The 18,850-nt window shown below is 39.7% G+C and overlaps 1 long non-coding RNA gene across 1 annotated transcript; it reads left to right on the forward strand.

The window, feature by feature from the left end:
- The first annotated feature begins 9,985 nt into the window (after positions 1-9,985).
- LOC147018908 (uncharacterized) lies at positions 9,986-18,814 on the forward strand. The gene is made up of 3 exons (XR_015062825.1): positions 9,986-10,104; positions 16,477-16,604; positions 18,088-18,814. It is a non-coding gene; the product is annotated as an uncharacterized LOC147018908 (long non-coding RNA).
- The last annotated feature ends 36 nt before the right edge of the window (positions 18,815-18,850 follow it).

An 18,850-nucleotide genomic window follows, 5' to 3' on the forward strand; every position in this document is an offset into this window, starting at 1 on the left:
AACTCGTTGGTTTGAAACATCTACATATCTCTGGCTGCTTTGAAAAAGAAAACTCTGACAGTATAGTCCTTTAAAGCTTGTAAAGGATTCAGTAACTCAAAAGTTGAAGCAAAATGAATTTTGAAACAATCTTATGAAAGAAATAAAAGCATCGAGCATTCATGTTAAAATATATATCAAAAGCTTTAGGCAGAAAATTTCCAGCTTGATTGCCGCCATTTTGACACCTCCGCTGCACCTGTCTGTCTCGTTATGCTAAACAGTTACCATGCTGTCTTCTCCATAATTCATGATGTGTTTGCAATGGCAAGCCTTGAGGGAAGTGTGCTTGACAGTATTCTTGTGCATCTTGCACTTAACCAGTAAGCTATACAAATACATGGACTGGGAGAAAGATCTTATGATAAGTGGACATCTTTGGTATGGAATTGACCCAGAATTCCACTTATTATGCGAGACAATAATCATCTTTTCTGCAAAGTCCCTAATTATTCTGCACATAAATTCTTCAACCTCCTTTCCACAAAGCTAGCATTACCACTTTACATGTCTTCTTGGGATGGAAATGAGGACCAGACATTGCTGATCTCTGACCTCTGACAGTCCTTTCCTTTGAAAAAAAAAAATCATGTGACAAAATTCGAATTTCATTTTTGCCTGCAATAATCTTGTTAAAATGGTGTATGGTCTTTCCGAAGCTGGAAAACTGATTGTCTGACTTGACATGCCGGCATGGGGGGGACTTCGAAAGCAAGGAAATGTTTTCCAGATGAGAATTTTGAGGGTCAAATCCTTGAGATGTCTGATGGGCTGTGTTTGGTGAAAGGAGAGGTTCTGAGGTATTCACCACTCTTGTGCGGAATGGAGCTGATGACCTCTGATACCATATTTCCAACCAGCCACTAAAGACTCCAGGAAGCTTTATGAATTGGATGGCATTGGGTGTTCTAAGGAGATAGCCCATGCTTACCCTGCACATATTTTGGTTTCGCTTGTTACGAACCCTGCATGCTATTACTTTGTGTGATGCCGTGTAAAGCTGTAACCGAAACCGCCGTCATTGTTGTGACAAGTGCTTTAGAAATTAGCAACATCTGTGATCCTGGCCCTTTTAACCTGCACGTATTGGCTCAGATTCCTGAGTAAATAATAGGGGACCTTATCTCTTTGTCACCAAGGAATTGGTCATGGAATAAATTTGGCTGCAATGAAAGCAAAACTTTTTGAAATGTTTAAAACTTAAACTTTACGAGATTTTATATTGTTTAATATATTTTCTCTTTGCTTTCTGGAAGGCCCAAGGTTTAAAAGCAGATTAAAGGGCCATTTGTATTGTATATAGATATTCATTTAAGATTTTGCATTAATCCAACCCCTCTGTTAAAACAGAAACTCCTTGACATTATTGTTCTTTTGAATTCTTACATGATCCTTTAATATATATATATATATATATATATATATATATATATATATATATATATATATATATATATATATATATATATATATATATATATATATATATATATATATATATAATTTTAAGGCCAAGTATTTTTGAATGAAGACTCATATTACAGTCCAACTCTTTTGGGTTGGAAAAACATCTTTTCAAGCATTTGTGTTATCTACGTCTTATTTAGTTAACTTTTTAATTTTATTTTTGATACAAGATCTGGGCTCATAGAAGAGTGCAGTGATGGAGGGTGAAAAGCGAATTGTGGAGGGGAGAAAAAAGTAGCCTGCAAGTTAGAGGGGTTTTTTTTTTCTTTAGAGGAGCGAGGCTCATGGAAGAGCAATGTTGAACTGACAATGTGACAAACATCAAGGGAATGAAAGAACAGGAGAAGAAGAAATGGAGGAGAGAAGGAAACATTGAAACCAGTAAGTAAGATGGTAGGGTTATGAAAGGTTAATGGGGGTAATAAATATCCATGGGTCAGAATTGGGGATGACAAGAGATTATGGTACATTGCTTCCTTGAAGCCTTGGATGGAAGAATGAGACTGAACAGCCTCTATATGATGGTTCCATATACTGGAGAAGTGAGGAATAATGGAGTTGAGGTGTGCAGTCAGCCTGGATTTTGAAAGTCTAAATTAAGGAGTAACTGGAAGAATATATGCATCCTGGAGTAGATCGGGATGGACAGAGGACTGAGAGAGCAGAGGTAGCAATATTAGTAAATAGATGATGGAAAATAAAAAAGGACACTGGCATACCTGCGATGTGAGAAAAACATACCCTGAGCTTTGTCCGCATCACAGTAGATTCCAATAATTTTGTGAGCTTTAGATTCCACAGAATCCAGGTTTATGGATGGGAGGCTGGTGTGCCAGTCTATAGCAGAGAGCAGTGCTCTGTTAAGCTCTGGCATGGGCCTTCTAGACTGGGAGTAGCTTTGATTTTTCAAGGAAAGACTTGGATCGATGAAAAATTCCCAGTCTGTGTCTGGCTTTGGAGAGCAGGGTTGAGTAATGTCAAGTAATGTTGCATAAATAACCCCCATGTCAACTTCTTTGACCACCACCACGTTGGTAGCTGGTATGGAGACTGGGCATTCCAGAGATTAACTCTGCAAGTGACCGCAATTCAGGCGGTTTGATTGCAAACCACACATGAACAGAGATTACACATTGCACTCCGAACAAACTCTAAACTACGTTGGTTATCAAGATTCTAATTATGCCAATTTATTCCTCCAGAGATCCACAATAGAACCAAAATGGTTTGCACGGGAAGGATGGAAGAAACAGAAACACACGCAGGCCTTAGAAAATAAATAAATGCTATAAGAAAGGCACGAGACAGAACAACAACAAAATCGCACTTGAAGCCAATGAATAAATAATCACAATAACTTAACAACAAGCAGTGAAACTAAATCCCCGAAGGGTACCACACACAATAACCATCCACACAAAAACCCGGCAAGGTAGAGATAGCAGGTAAGCAGGTATGTTCCATGTTTTGATGGTGAGCACATCTCGTGAAGGCAGGATGTGGTGCCAGTTCCTTTGGTCTACATGATTGGACGGTAATAGAAAAATAACCTAATGTAATTAGGATGGCTGGATTCACATCCTTCCCATCCACTCAAGAAGGTTGGCATACCATGAGATACAACACCCCCACCCCAACATGTTCAAAAGCAAGCATAGCACTCATTGGTTAAAAAAAGGAAAAGAAATAATATCCAAAGTTTGTGCAGACTATTTTTTTGTTCTTTTGTTGTTCAAAGCCATTGCTCCTTGCAATGGCAAAGAGGTGAGCTGCCACATGAACACTATGGAATCTGTTATACGAATGACCCTGTGGGATTATATCTGTACCACAAATTTCACGTTTCATGTACCCACCAGGCAGTCATGCAAGCTTTCCCATAACAGCATCCAGGTTTGATTACAGGCTTACCTCTGTATCCCTAGGCGACGGCGTCGGCACAAAGGACAGGTGCATATTATGAGTCAGTGCAATATGGCACAGGAGTGCTTCGATGAGGTACTGCTCTTTACGCCAACTCAAAGAAAATATTGAACCCATAACGTGTAAGGAAAATAAAGGTCATGATGAATTATAGATCTCATACTGTTATTTCACTGCTGAGTGTAATTTCATGTTGTTCTCTGCTTTGTGGTTTGCTGTGTGTGCTGCAAACAAGCAAGCCGGGAGTTTGCAAAGCGTGAGGCATTGCATGCGCTTTCCTCTTCCAATCCCCCCCCCCACTCCTCCTCACCATTGTTCATCTATCTCTGTGTGAAAGCATGAACGTCACAAAGACATGAACGTGTCACTATTGTACCAGGGGACCTCAATGCGAAGCATTGTGTGGATTCACTCTGAAGCAGAATATCTTAAAACAGAGAACACTTGATGTGGCACTCCATTGCATCACAATTAAATAGAATGAACTTCGCAAATGATGGATTGTGACTTTATTCCAATTGTAAATAGCACCGTAACCATGACATAACGAAAAATAGTTAACAGGCGTTTTTGCATCCAATTTGAAGCTTCCGCTTTGATTGCAGTTTGCTTAGGCCGAGTAAGAAATGCTTTCTGTCAGTGGCTCCGAACTCATACCCCACAATTCTTCGCTTCTATAACCATTGTAATACCCCACTGGGCAAGAAATATGCTTTGAGGTGCGTAATGATCCTTCGGCACAGTTTTCTTAGTCCACTGGAAAAAACAAATGAGTAAGTTATCAACTTCATTTACATCATTCACACACCCGAAAAGTTAAAAGTCTTATTTTAGAACAGGAGTAATACAACGTCACAAGTGACTTACAGGACTCAGGTGCAGATCTATGATTTTAGGTTCGGTGGGGAGCAGGGAGGGAAGTTCAAAAATTTACATTGCAATGAAAAATATAATTTGGCCGAGCAGAACAAGAGGAACCTGATTTGTGGGTGTTTCTTTTTGTCGTGAATTCTAAAGACTATCCTAAATGTAGATAAAGAATGCTCTAATACACTTGAATATATGTACTCTAATGAAAAAAGTTTTGCTCAAAACTCAACACGTATTACTTGCAAAATCGAAGATTTTTCAAGTACATTGGTCAGTCGATTTAGTTGGGTCGCCGAAATAGCTGACCCTTATTGTCAGTAATTCTGTCTGTTTGTTTGGATGTTTGTTTGGATGTTTGTTCGTTTGTCATCAGCATAATTGGTAGTAAACATGGGCGGATTTTGACCAAACTCGGGTGGGAGGTACATCTTATGACCTAGTGCTTTGGAAATTGTGATGGTTGCTAGGGACACTTTGGTTCCCTAGCAACAACCGAAAAACATTCAAAACCGGTACCGTTCACGTGAAATCAATTCCGAAAGCCATTATCCCACATAGGGTTATGAAATTTGGCATGATCTAAAGGTGATGGTCTATCAAATATATTTCGGTTTTGTGATATATGGAATACTTTACCCACAGCGCCCCCTACAATTAGGGTATGCGTGAAAATTGGCGAAAATTGAAGGCCCCCGAGCGACCAGGTGAGTAAATTGATACGAATGAAACTTTGCAGCTTCATGGTACTCAATGAGTACTACAACTTTGCCTCAGGACATATTGATGGATTTTGCTTAGGTCAGGGGTCAAAGGTCAATTAGTGCAAAAATCGATAATATGCGAGAGCTGGAGGTGCCTTCGCGCCAAATGCTACTCCTCCTAGGGTTATGATCGGATGGTCATGAAAATTCACACTAATCGTCTGGAATACATTGTACACAAATGGTCGAGCCGGATTTTCGATTTAGATCTTTGTTCACCCACAGCACCCCCTCGAACTTTGGGGATTTCCGATTTCAAAACGCATTTTCGGTACTTTTCATTCAAATGGATACCGAGTAGTTATCAGTCGATGGAACTGGATGATGTTTGATATGCATAATCTTAAGGTAATTCCCTATCCGCTATATGACATCCATTTTGCTCTATATCTTAGTTTCCATGCTCAGCGACCCATCGCCGCCTACTGGCTTGTTATTCTGTCTGTCTGTCTGTCTCTCTGTCTGTCTGTCTGTCTGTCACCTACAAGTCACAATTCTAAACCGATCATCATGAAGCTTTACCAAGTTGTTAAGGTAGTCTCAACTGAGAAGCCAATTGATTTTGAGGTCAAAGGTCATCTTGAGGTCTAATTTCTAAAATCGTCATTTTTCATCCGATTCACTTAAACTTTGAACAAGATTTGCATATCGCGTCACTGAATTGGGAAACCAACTATTTTTGAGATCAAAAGGTCAAAGGTCAACTCAAGGGCAAACATCTAAAATCATTAAATTTCATCTGAAAACTCATCAATTTTCATCTGATTAACCTGAAAATAAAGGAGCAATTGCATATTGCATCACTGAATTTGGAAACTAACTATTGTGGAGGTCAAAAGGTCAAAGGTCATCTCAAGGTCAAACTTCTAAAATCATCAATTTCAATCTGAAAAATAATCAATTTTCCTCCAATTGACTTGAGCTTTGATGAAGATTGTCAATTTTAATCTTCATGAAAAGGACAATTTGATGTATCCATGGCAACCTTTGAAGATGGGGGGTGGATTTTGTTAGTATCATGCTCTGCATGACATCTTTTCTTGTTTCAATTCTTGCCTCATCTTGAAAATCCAATTGAATGAAAAGCAGACAATGCATATAATGAAACAAATGAAATAATTATGAAAATAAATCAATGTCTCTGACGTATTAAACAAGTGTTGACATGGCAGTGACCTTCAGAATTACGTTTTTGCCATCAACTAAACATTTGCCTTCATAATCTCGACTATGTGAATCACTTATAAAAAGCTTTCTTCTCCAACACATTTGATGCCTATTCAATACCTTGGAGTATATGCCATGGTGAAAAAGCATGTTCTTGAGTCTGGAAAACAGACTCAGTGTCAAATTCAAACCGAATGATAGGAACTCTGGATTATCTGATACTTGGATACCATTACACTTTTTGGTCCCATCATTAATGGTTAGGATAAAATAAGCAATTCCAGTGACAAATGATTCAATAAATCATTAATCAAGTATCCACCATGGAAACAAACTGAATGGTACAAATTGGTTCCATGTTGAACACTTTGGTCATCAACATCAGCTGTGGTCTGAGGACTATTTGGTGATGCCGATATTCCTCATTCCAAGACCACATCTTCCATTAAATACACCTTAATACATATGAAAACTAGAAGGGCACTATTGATGCCACGATATTGCCAGATATGCCACCACCCACATTATTACCTCATTATACATGTACCAAGTTTGATTTAAATCCATGAACCCAGATTCAAAATATTAAATAATTCTGGCTGCCAGACCATGCGTCCGATCAGGTTTAAATGTAAAATATATATTCCCCCACGGCTTCGAGATCATAACTCTGAAGTTTCACGTCGATTGATGAAGCTGTTCAAGAGAAAAAATTTTTTTTTAAGATTTCCGTTCAATCCAATATGTCTGCTCGACCAAGTGACCTATTAATTATTCCTGAATACTCTGGAATCCACAAGCCTTGGGGAACTCGTGGGTGAAGTTTCCCCTTGATCTGTCAAGCTGTTCTGGAGAAGATTTTTAAAGGTTTATTCTTTTTTTTTAATCATAGCTGCCAAACCATGTGACCTATGATATCATGTGTGAAAATTTTTTTGTTGCTCATGGATACACGATCATACCTGTAAAGTTTTATATTTTAAAAAATTAGGCTGCCGAACCACGTGACCGATGATGTCATCAACCCCCTCCCCTCCCCCACCCCCATACAATTTAGCCCAAGATGACCCTCAAAAATTTTCATATCAATCGAATAAAGTGTTCACCATATGCAATTATGATGTCATAATGAAGCTACCTATGACATCATTTTAAAAAATCACTTATTCCCCATGAGGAGTACGTTTGCCACGTGACAAGTTTCATTTTTATACCACGGTGCAGTTTCAGAGATACAGAGGTTCATAGTTTTTCCTCTTTTTCCAACATGGCTGCCACACCACGTTACCTATGATGTCATAATTATATAAACATTGTACATGAGTCTTCACACCTGCAGTGAAAATCTTGTGTCAATCGATTAAGCAGTTGCAAAGAAAACAGAGAAAACTCGGAGGGCACTCGGTAGTGTGCATACTTCCGCCACGCAATTGCTGATCCAAGAAACATTAGAGGCCCAATTAATTTTTGAGATATCATGTTAAATATCGTTTTTGGCCCCATCTCTCAATGGTGAAGAAGCGCTTTTAATATGAAAAAAAATTATCTGATCCAGATTCGGAACTTCACCAATATCAAATCACTTTGTCCTAATCACACACCAAAGGTGTCCACCAAGTTTCATCCTAATCTGTACACAAGTTTTTGAGACATCGTGCTATATATCGTTTTTGGCCCTGTTTCTCAATGGTGAAGAATCACTTAAAAAATTCTCGTATCCGGATCTTCACCAAAATCTAATCAGTTCGTCCTTGTCACATAATGAAAGTGTCCACAAAATTTCATCCGAATCCGTCAAAAACCTTTTGAGATATTGTGCTATATATCGTTTTTGGCCCTGTCTCTCAATGGTGAAGAATCACTTGAAAAATTCAAGTAGTCGGATCCGGATACGGATCTTCACCAAAATCTAATCAGTTGTCCTTGTCAGACACCCAACCTGCCCACAAAATTTCAACCGGATCTGTCCACAAATTTTTGAGATATCGTGCATACAAACAGATAAACAGACAAACAAGCAGTCATAGACTGGTACTTACAAAATCGTCAACTTGACCTCTGACCTTGTCTAATAAAAGCTGTCTCAAGAGAAGGTAGCGATGCAAACCAGAAGTTTCTACAATGATTCTGTACCAAACCATCAAAAATCGAATGTTTGACCTCACTGTGACCTTGACCTTTGACCGATTTTGACCAAAATCTTATCAGCACTTGCCATCACCCTCCTGAATCACGTAGTGTAATTTGACATTGGTAGCTTCTTCCGTTCTCGAGCTATCGTGCCTACAAACAAACACACACACAAACACACAAACAAACTAGAACGGGCACTCATAGAGCGCATACCTTTGCCGCCACTATTTTTTTGTTCTTGGTATGAGTGTGGGGAACTGGTTTCATATGAATGGTCTTATGACACAAACCACATATCTATAATGTCGTGACCCCCCTCTGCCTCTGCCGATTACCGGGAGGTAACTTGAAAGGGGGGTAGCTTGAAGTCTTCACACCGGTATGAGTTGGAGTTTTTCTCAATTTGCAGTTTTTTTAATGCACAGAAGGGTTTTTTGCAGTTTTTTTTTAATGCACAGAAGGGTGGAATGGAAGGGCTAAACAACAGAGGACAGCAGATATAACTAACTGATGCGATGGGGGAGTAGACAAAGACATTGCACATGAGTGGATAAGTAGCAGAACGAAAAAGCATGGGGATCATAGTCGGAGAGACCATGGGTGGGTTCAGTAGAAAGCATGAAGTGACTATGGGCAGCACTCTTGAAGGACTGGAAAGGGAGGTGGTGAGGGGCAGAGACGGACACCAGCGCGGACACCAGAGCGGTACAAGTGCAAGGGGGTGGCGGGACAGAATTTATTTGAGGGCAAAAAATATTGTCATCTCGGGCATACTCTCAACAGGAAAATTTGAGAATTATCAGTGCTTCAAACAAGATTTCTGCAATTTAATACTTTCACGCTTCGAGGTAACAATTTTCACAATTTAAAGTAACACTTACAAAACGAAAAATAACACTTACATAACATGACATAACGAAAAATATCTAACAGGCGTTTTCGCATCCAATTTGAAGCTCCCGCTTTGATAGCAGTTTGTTTAGGGCGACTGATAAAATGCCTTCTGTCAGTGGCTCCGAACTCATACCCCACAATTATTCGCTTCTATAACCATTGTAATACCCCCACTGGGCAAGCAGTATGCTTTGAGGTGCGTAATGATCCTTCGGCACAGTTTTCTTAGTCCGCACAGTGAAAGGCGCACTCGGCGCAAGGAAAACTGTTTAATGAACCGATCTGTTAGCAAAATTATTACACACCAAATAAAAACATATATTTATGATGTCACCGACGATATATGAAGAGGCAGTTGCGAGGACAGGGCGAGAGATGGACATGCAGTGGAGCATAATGATTGTAATAAACCCTAAAATCCTTATCGGCTCGAGTGAGATTAAAATGTCGCGCTTGGATGTGGGAAGGAATGTTTTATCGTCTTATTGTGCAGTCCTTATCTCAAATCCCAGAGAGACACAACTGGTGGCAGAGTACTGTGGGTTGCTGGGATCAAAGGAAACAACCTCTTGCCTTGAATATGTACTTGCAACCCCCCACCATCCCACTCTCGAATGAAAAATATATTACAATGTTATTTGAACAGCAAATCTTCTGATCCATGTGTGCGATGCATGATATGCTAAGCAGGACATTTAGAACATATTAATAATCCCTGCGATGTCTGCATCAGGATGTCACTGGGTCCAGATCTGCTGATGAGCAATGGCTGGGTTTTCATGACAAGGTCGTGCACGATTTAGAGAGGGGAGTTCGAGACTGATGTGGACTTCTTATTCGAGACTCAAAGGTACAGGGAAGGGAGTTGATGGGACTTCGTCTATTCCTTATTAAGGTATTCCCGTGAGACACATACACACTTGTCCCATCACCACGATGCCATATGCGTCATCTTTGTGTCAGGAACGCAGCATTCTCAGGACACTTTCTTTGATGTCTTCATCTTTCGTAAACTTAATGCCGTCCAGATGCTCTTTAAGTGCTCCAAAGAGATGGAAATCGCAAGGTGACAAGTCTGGACTATATGGGGGTCAGAAGGGGTTAGGGGGGGAGGATATTTACAACTTCCTCACTGATCTTCTCGGTCATTTGGGATCTGCTGGATTGAAGGTTACTTGGTATATCCACCTTCCACTAACCTTGTTAAATCATAATTGAGAATGAATGATTGCTTCCACACTTCCAACACTGACATTCAGTTCTGGAATTTCATGAAGTGTAATCCCATGATTCTCGCAAATAATCTGTTCAACACGTTTAGTATTTGTTTGAGTGACAGTGCATGATTGTATGTAAGAATGCTCAAAATTGCTCTGATTCGTTGGCATTTGTGAACTCACTGCACCATTTAAACACAATTACGTGTAAGATATGTAATATTAAATGGAGCAAACAGTATGGTGTGGATTTAGCTAGCTCGTCTGGGCAGCCTGTCGCTGCTGGATGCATCATTTTATGGGGGCATAGCTGTGCCTCTGATGCAGTGGCCTCTATTACCAGTACACTCAGTACTCATTTCACCAACCTCTGAAGGATGACAGGCTAAGTCAACCCCACCTGGTGTAATTCAACGGCAGCAGGATCTCGAACTCAATACCCCAAGATCTTAAGCCAGCCAACTTAACAGTAAGGCCAACACCAGGCTTGCAGTGTGAATTTGAACTTGTTTGATCTTTCCTTTCACATGGAAGTATAACTTAGACAGAGTAGACAATATCATTGAATTTCATCATTGAGATATTATTTTGATATATTCTCTAGAAAATGGTCGTTGTCAACCTTGAGCCACCTGGCCCACTTTGGAGCAGGGTGACAATCACACTGCTCCCTCCATTTCCTCTTACAAATGAAATCCAAGTTTATCTGTTGACGATTTGTCAACCCAGCACTTTATAAAGTAGTGATCACATGATGCGAATAATCAGTATTCATGTGCCATTGGTCGTAATGATAACAACGTCTTGCGATACTTAGGTGGGGTTAGGTGAACCTAACAATGGTAATTTAGCAATGCATGATAAAATATAAAAAGGATGTCCAACTCTTTGTCAACGTATACCGTGGGATTTATAACGTACTAGCAGGGGTACCCGGCATTGCCTGGTTTATTGTTGTGGGGGCTTAAAACATTTCCCTATACCCATTAAGGAATGGGGTCGGAGATCATTCAATATTACCTTTCACTGAGCTACAAAGGCTTATGCACTATTGAGTGATTTAAAAATGGCCCGTCCTGGTCGCCTGTCCAACTCACAATCCCATGAGATTTGCGGAAACCGCATGGAATTGTAACAGTCAAGTGACCATGAGACCCAAAACCAAGAGATCACATTATGTGTGTGTGTGTGTGTGTATATATATATATATATATATATATATATATATATATATATATATATATATATATATATATATATATATATATATACTGTATATGTGTGTGTGTGTGTGTGTGTGTGTGTGTTCATGTTAATGTTAATATTTTGGTTTTTATGATGATAAAAGTCTTGTGTATCAATAGTTGACATTTTATACCCCCTCTGTGGTCATTATATTAACTTTGCAGGTTGTGCGGAGGGGGTAATGGGACTTTGTAAACACACTGAAGAATATTGGCTGAGATATTGTAAAAATGTGACCTTAGAAGTGGAATTAGATGTTATTTATCGAATGGATGCTCGTTTATGTGCCGTTGATGTTTCTGGGTTAAGTTTGACCTTGATCTATAAAAATTGTGAAGAAGGTGAAGAAGGTGAAGAAGAAGAAGAAGGTGAGGGTGAAGGTGAAGGTGAAGAAGAAGAAGAAGAGAAGAAGAAGAAGAAGAAGAAGAAGAAGAAGAAGAAGAAGAAGAAGAAGAAGAAGAAGAAGAAGAAGAACCTCTAACTTTGACCGCTTCTGGAAGTTTATTTGTATTTAAATGTCTGGTAATTGTTGTGTATTTATTTATATGTTTTCAAATGGAAGACCAAGAAGGAACCCGAAGTAAAGAGCAAAGATGGAGTCATCAGGAGGAACCTGGATAGGATTGGGGTTTCAGCCGCAACTCCCCAACCCTCAAAACCCCATCCAGGTGCAGCAAAGTGAGCCTTACAGAAAATTTTTCTGCAAGAATTCACTTCTCCTTCGAGAGATAGATAAAGAAAGAGAGGAATAGAAAGCAAAAGAGATGAAAGAGAGAAGAAAAACCAAGAATTAGAATGAATAAAGAGAATTGTGAAAAAAATTAGAAAGAAGTATGAAAGGAACAAAGAACGAAGATGTGGGGAAGAAGAACCCGAATCGATAGATTTCAGCAGTTACTCCCCAGGCTCAAACGCATCAACACGTACAAGCTACCAGGCACAATTCAGCGATAATTTATGTCAAATCAAAAAATTACAGTTTTTTGTTTTTAGAAAATTTTCGATTTTTTATTTTCTATTTTGCCTAAAATACTCCCCCGCACTCACTGACAAACCTCTGAAAGTTTGATGAAGATCCGTTTAGACATCTCTGAAAAAAATGGTGACACACACAAACAGCTCTCACATATTAGATACCAACCAGGGATAGCAGACGAGACATCGGGCTTAACAAGCAAAGCCCTGCCTGCGAAGCACCATTCGAACAGTTTATAGTCAGGTCAGGAATCTAACCCAGACTCGACAGCTCGAAACCAATGTGCTCATGCACTCTACAGTGTACGGCATCACAGGGTTTTCTTGTCCCATCAAATCAGGTCAGGAAATTTGATGTACATCATGTTTGCAGAGAAACACACTTTACCAAAAGGAAGATACACATCACTGTGGATAGAGGACTGCCAACCAGCTTAAGCAACTATTTGCTGATTTAATCATCCATCTTGGGCCTTGTGGCTCATCCACTTGAATGAGATCCGAACTCCGTTGAGCCAAAGCTCAAAGCCCTAACTCCTGAAATCCACTGCTGAGATTTATGGAATTATCTGCTTGAAGTTAACAGCCATTGCTGCAATTATTGTATTTTTAAAGGCTTGGCTTGGACTCTCGACTGGTACATTTAATCAAGTGTCACTTTTTAAGGGGGCTCGTTTTAAGGGGGGGGGGGCATGATCATGAACTTAAATCTGTATTTGTTAGTTTTATTTGGTTCATTAATGAAGAGAAAATACATTTTAAAGAGTTTGCATCGTTTTCACGTTTTTAGTTGAAAACTTCTGGAAGTTTTGTTAAAAAGGCAACTATTGTAAAAATTAACCTTAAAAAAAATGAACTTCATGTGCAGTACTGTTTACAGATATGTGTATGGTATTTTATCTCTTCCCTTCACTCTCGGTGGAGAACATTGCCGAAGATATGGTGTGTGTGTGTGTGTGTGTGTGTGTGTGTGTGTGTGTGTGTGTGTGTGTGTGTGGGTGTGTGTGTGTGTGTGTGTGTGTGTGTGTGTGTGTGTGTGTGTGTGTGTGTGTGTGTGTGTGTGTGTGTGTGTGTGTGTGTGTGTGTCATTGCAATATTCATTTATTCTGATTGAAAATCTACTGAGATGTTTATGTGGTGTCAGTACATTTTCAATGAAAAACAGCATTATATACATTATTTACACATACGTATCAGATAAATCTCCAAGACATGAATGTGAATAATTCCAGCTAAAGGAGAGGATTAGTTACATACGGGCATTCAAGCATGCCGAGACAAACTTCATTCATCATTGTTTGCCCAAACATCGAGAATAGCAGCACAAAGGTTTCATTAAGAAAAATTATTTCCAACTCTTCGAGTTTTGCTGGAAAAATGAAACTTCCATTGTTTTTTTGCTTTAATTTTTTCATGACACATTCATTGTCTGTATGTCAGGTTTTTAGATTATCACTCATCGTTTTGCACAGCAAGAAGAAGGTTTCAAAATCTGAAGCAAGCACAATGTTTTTGATGGGAACATTATTGTTCCAGGACTTGTGTTTGTGAACCATAGCATGAAACACTTTAAGGCTTATTAGTGGAATTTCCTATTGATTGCTGGCATCATTATATTGGAAAGCACAAAGTTATCAGCAGTAATTGATCTAGGAAAAGAGAGAAAAATGTTTCAAATGTTTGAGTGGCAACATGAGGAAGATGGCCGATTGAGAAACATATCTGAACTAGAACGGCACTCGGTGGAGAACATACCTCCGCAAGGCTGAACAGTTTACATTTTGTATCCCACTGATCGGCCGGATCTGGATCCGGATCCTCACCAAAATCGAATCAATTCGTCCTTGTAACCCACCCAAACTGTCCACTAAGTTTCGTCCGAACACGTTCATAACCGTTTGAGATATCCTGCTCACAAACAAACAAACAAGCAAACAGACAAGGGTGAATACATAACCTCCGTCCACCTTTGGTGGTGGAAATAAGATGGCGGAGGTAATTCTTTTCCTTTTCAATTTTTTGAATGAAGAAAACGTTTCATAAATATTCATTCACTCAAGTAAACCTGTTAAAGTTTGGCAAGTAATTGCATACCTTATTCAAAGTTCTCGTGATTAGTGAAATGGTGCATGCTGTGGGGCACTTGAGTTGAGCGGTCTGGCCTTGGTTTGATTCCCGATCTGACTGTAAACAATCATCCTGGTGATTCATTGGCACAGTGTTGCGTCAATGAGTGTGCCTTTAACCCAGAGGACCCTCTGCCAACATCGGTTGCTGATCGACGTTAAAGTTCCGATGGTGTCATTCACAAATCATAGACCATTGGTGCTGTTCCCCCAGCCGTATGACAAATTACTGCTATGGCGACTGCTGAGAAGGCAATGGCAAACTAACCAGTGTATTTCCTTGACGAGGAAGCTGCTTTGGTAGCCCCTGAATTCCCGGAAAGCATATGGGATTAATCCATTTCAAGCCATTCAGAGACTCCAATTGTAATCGCTGGAGATAATTATGTTATAATGTGAAAAATTGAGGGAATAAATGTTGAATGAAGGGATCAAGCTTTTTTTCCTGAAAAAAGGTTAGGTGAGGTCCAGACCTCCTGCCAATCTCATCTCCTCCCTGTCCCCTCTCTACATCTTCTGATCCACCTTTGTGATTGCTTTGGTGGTATTTTTGTTCCTTCAACAGCATAAAGTAGTATTATATTGAGCACCTGTACATTTCGGGATCATTGTTGTGCGATATTAATCGGTAGGTCTGGAGCAGGTGCTTAACTGTACCCGTGTCTACTTAATAACATACTTATTATCAACAAAGTCTTCATGAATATTAATTTGGATTTCGAGTATATTTTATATTCTTTCAACCACTTTGAACACTTAAATTTATATAAATCCTGTGCTATTCATAAAGACTAGCCGAAACCCCGTCACAGATGGATTTCGTTCCATGAGCCCAATATGACAACCAGTGGTGGCTCTTGTAAGAGCAGGATCCCAGTCGATTTACTCCATGGCCTTACCTAATGAGGCCTACAAAACGTCCTTGTACACGACATTTTTGGTGTACACTACTCCTTGTGAAGAAGTCCCCTGATTTGTGTACGTGTCTACTTTGACGTACACCTTGTCAAAACTTCTCAGGTCACAGTACCGAGAAAAACGTGATGCGACTGCTAGGAGGAGCACAAAATTGGTCCTTCAGTATTAATATATAGATGCTTCAGAGTTGAAGGTTGACTGTTGCCACTATGTGCGATGCACGCTTACAGGTACGAAGTTTCTTTCAGTCCAGGTCACAGTACCGAGAAAAACGTGATGCGACCGCTAGGAGGAGCACAAAATTGGTCCTTCAGTATTAATATATAGATGAAGTGGTGATGATGAGGTCTAATTTTGTGTTATTTGATTACATCCTCCACAGAACGAAACAGAATTCAAACATTTAGAAAGAGTATTCAGCAATGCAGGGCCTCGCCGTGATATATAGATTACAGTACGTTTGAGAATGAACAATCTATCTGAGAGTATATCTGCGTGCAGAATCTCAGACACACACTGTCACACAGACAATAGCGTCTCCCATCCCTACTGGAATGGGTGACAGTGGCGTACTGAGGGTTTCTGGTGCCCAAGGGCAAAACATAATTTTGTGCCCCCCTTTCCCCTCACTCCCCCAAATCTTCAACCCCACTCACCACAGACATAGGGAAACTAGGATCTTTATCTTAAAATTTCAATCTTTCTCCCACACGATCCTTTCTTCCTCTCTGCCTTCCCTAGGCTGTTGGCTCTCAAGCCTATGTCATCATCGTGATGTGGCGCAACGACCCCTGTTCTGCACCATGCAAGATGCCCACTTGATGCACCGACATAGCAAATCTGCCGCCGAGAAACCGTGATTCGAGAAGGTTCGTGATCAAATGGTTCACTTTTACCGGGACATGACTTGAGAGAGTTTGTGATCACACGTGTCCCGTGCATAGCGCTAGTACCTCGCTCCTATTTTATTTTAATAAATCTAACACTGAAAAACAAGGTATTGTCCAAGGCATGATATTTCTGTTGATATACTAATATTTGGTGTCACATTATCATGCATAACACAAACATCTAAACAATCCATAATTTTATGAGAATAGCTAAATTTTGGGCGAACTTGTTAAACTGGTTTGAATTTGGCGTCCCCCACCCTACCCCGCAAACCGGTGCCCTGGGTTGGGAGTAAATTCCCCCCTCTGCACCCCCCCCCCACCTCAGTGCGCTACTGATGGGTGAGGCTGAAAATGATATTTGAAATTGGAAATTAAATTCCAAAATTATTGCTGTCCAAATGAACAAACGCTTTGCAGAGCACACACATATTATGGAGACATAGTAGGAAGTTGGGAAACGAGAGGGTGTGATTACATTTACAAGGCGAATGTAGAAATTCTGTCAATTGTGCATACGTAATATGTGAAGATCACGTCCCACCAGATTTTGAAGCTAAACCAGACAGTTTTATAGCAATGGCAATGCAAGACCATTTTGTACCACACCTTCGTTTTGTACCTTCTGATAGCACCACATGTCATTTAAGCTTAAAACTTGCTCAATTAATGTATTAATATGACAGCTTGAATCCCTTTTTTGTGGAAGAAATATAATTATATTTATTTACTCTCAATTATAACTGTTGCTGGTACTATATATATATTGATTTTTAATGCTTTAGCCGAATTGGCTGTCAGTAATGTTTCCCTTTACCCAAGAGTCTTTTGGCCTACATATTGATAAAAAGAATATCTTACTATGAAACAGGGTGACCTGGTCGATAACACTGCAAACTTTTGCCACGCTTGTGTCACTCTCTCCCTTGCACCCAAAGTGGACACGTATTGCAGTTTTGAGTTATTTTGCCTCTTGCTTATCATCTAATCCTGTAGTTAAGTTGTCAAATGACTCACCCTCCCATTATTTGAAATGTCAAATTGTATATATGAAGAATTTCTTCGGGCTTCTGTTTCAGTGAAGTCCATTCGAATGTTTCAGTGAATCACTCAATGTTCTTCCTCCGTATATCTGAAATTAAAGATTCTCCTTTGATTTGTTGATCCAACTTGTAAAAATTTAGTTCTTTTCTACCACACATCACATGTCATTTATGCCTAAAACTTGCTCAATTAGTGTATTAATGTAACAGTTTGAATTCCTTTTTTGTTCTTCATCTCAATTTAATCAATCACTTTTAGGAAAGTATGAATAACTGTTCCAGTTGATGGGAGACATGGAACTTCCGAAAAAGATGACAATCCTGGATTTCTGGCCCAATGAATAAACTTTGTGATTTTTTTTTTGTATATTCCTTTCAAGAGCTTTTGATTTCGCCATGCTTTGATGCGCCTTTTACAGAAGCATGACAGCACCGGCTTGTTTGATTCCCGGCAAGTCCTGCACTTTGATCCAGCTGCCAATCAGGTGGGGCTTCTTTTGCCAAGCTGCCTGAGCTTCGAGCTAATGTCCCCCAGAAAAGGGGTTTGGAATGACAAACAACATTGAATGTAATTTGTGTCTCTGTGGCTTGATATTTGTTCAATCACCTGCAGAGATCATCAAGTTTCACCTCTTCCAGTGCATTGCCGGTGTGTTTCAAACGATCAGGGCCAAGGCTTTACATGCAGACTTATATAAGTCTTTCGAAACACACAGATTAGACAAACTGTCTTTCCAAGCTTAATTACAATTGTCCACAGATTAATTTGCTGCTGCAATAATTTATTTGATGTCTTCTTGCATCGCTTACCTTGTGCCAGCTTTAAGGGGTAGGCACCTGCAGGCCATGAACTTGCTATGACATGACAAAAGCATAATGAATGTAATTCACCTAATGTGGTACAGCACCAGCTAGCTGCAACTGCTGGTGCATTTCATGGTCTTTTTATCTTGTCGATCGAAGCTTTTCGATCAGCGAGCTGAGACATTGATGAAGTTTTTTTGCCTTTAAGTTCCAAACTCACTCCAACAATGTTGAATGGATGGCCAAGGCTGTTGCACGGGCGAATTCGCAAGATGGAATGGATCAAGAGTCAACCAACTTTTGTTCCCTTTGTTTTCTAAAAGCTTTCCAGGAATTGTAAAACTTAACTTGATCACAAATTGGCCTCCATTTGATTTG

This window comes from Eptatretus burgeri, chromosome 10 (assembly GCF_056783735.1).
Source record: "Eptatretus burgeri isolate ZD-2024b chromosome 10, Ebu_testis_v1, whole genome shotgun sequence".
NCBI classification, from domain to species: Eukaryota; Metazoa; Chordata; class Myxini; order Myxiniformes; family Myxinidae; genus Eptatretus; species Eptatretus burgeri.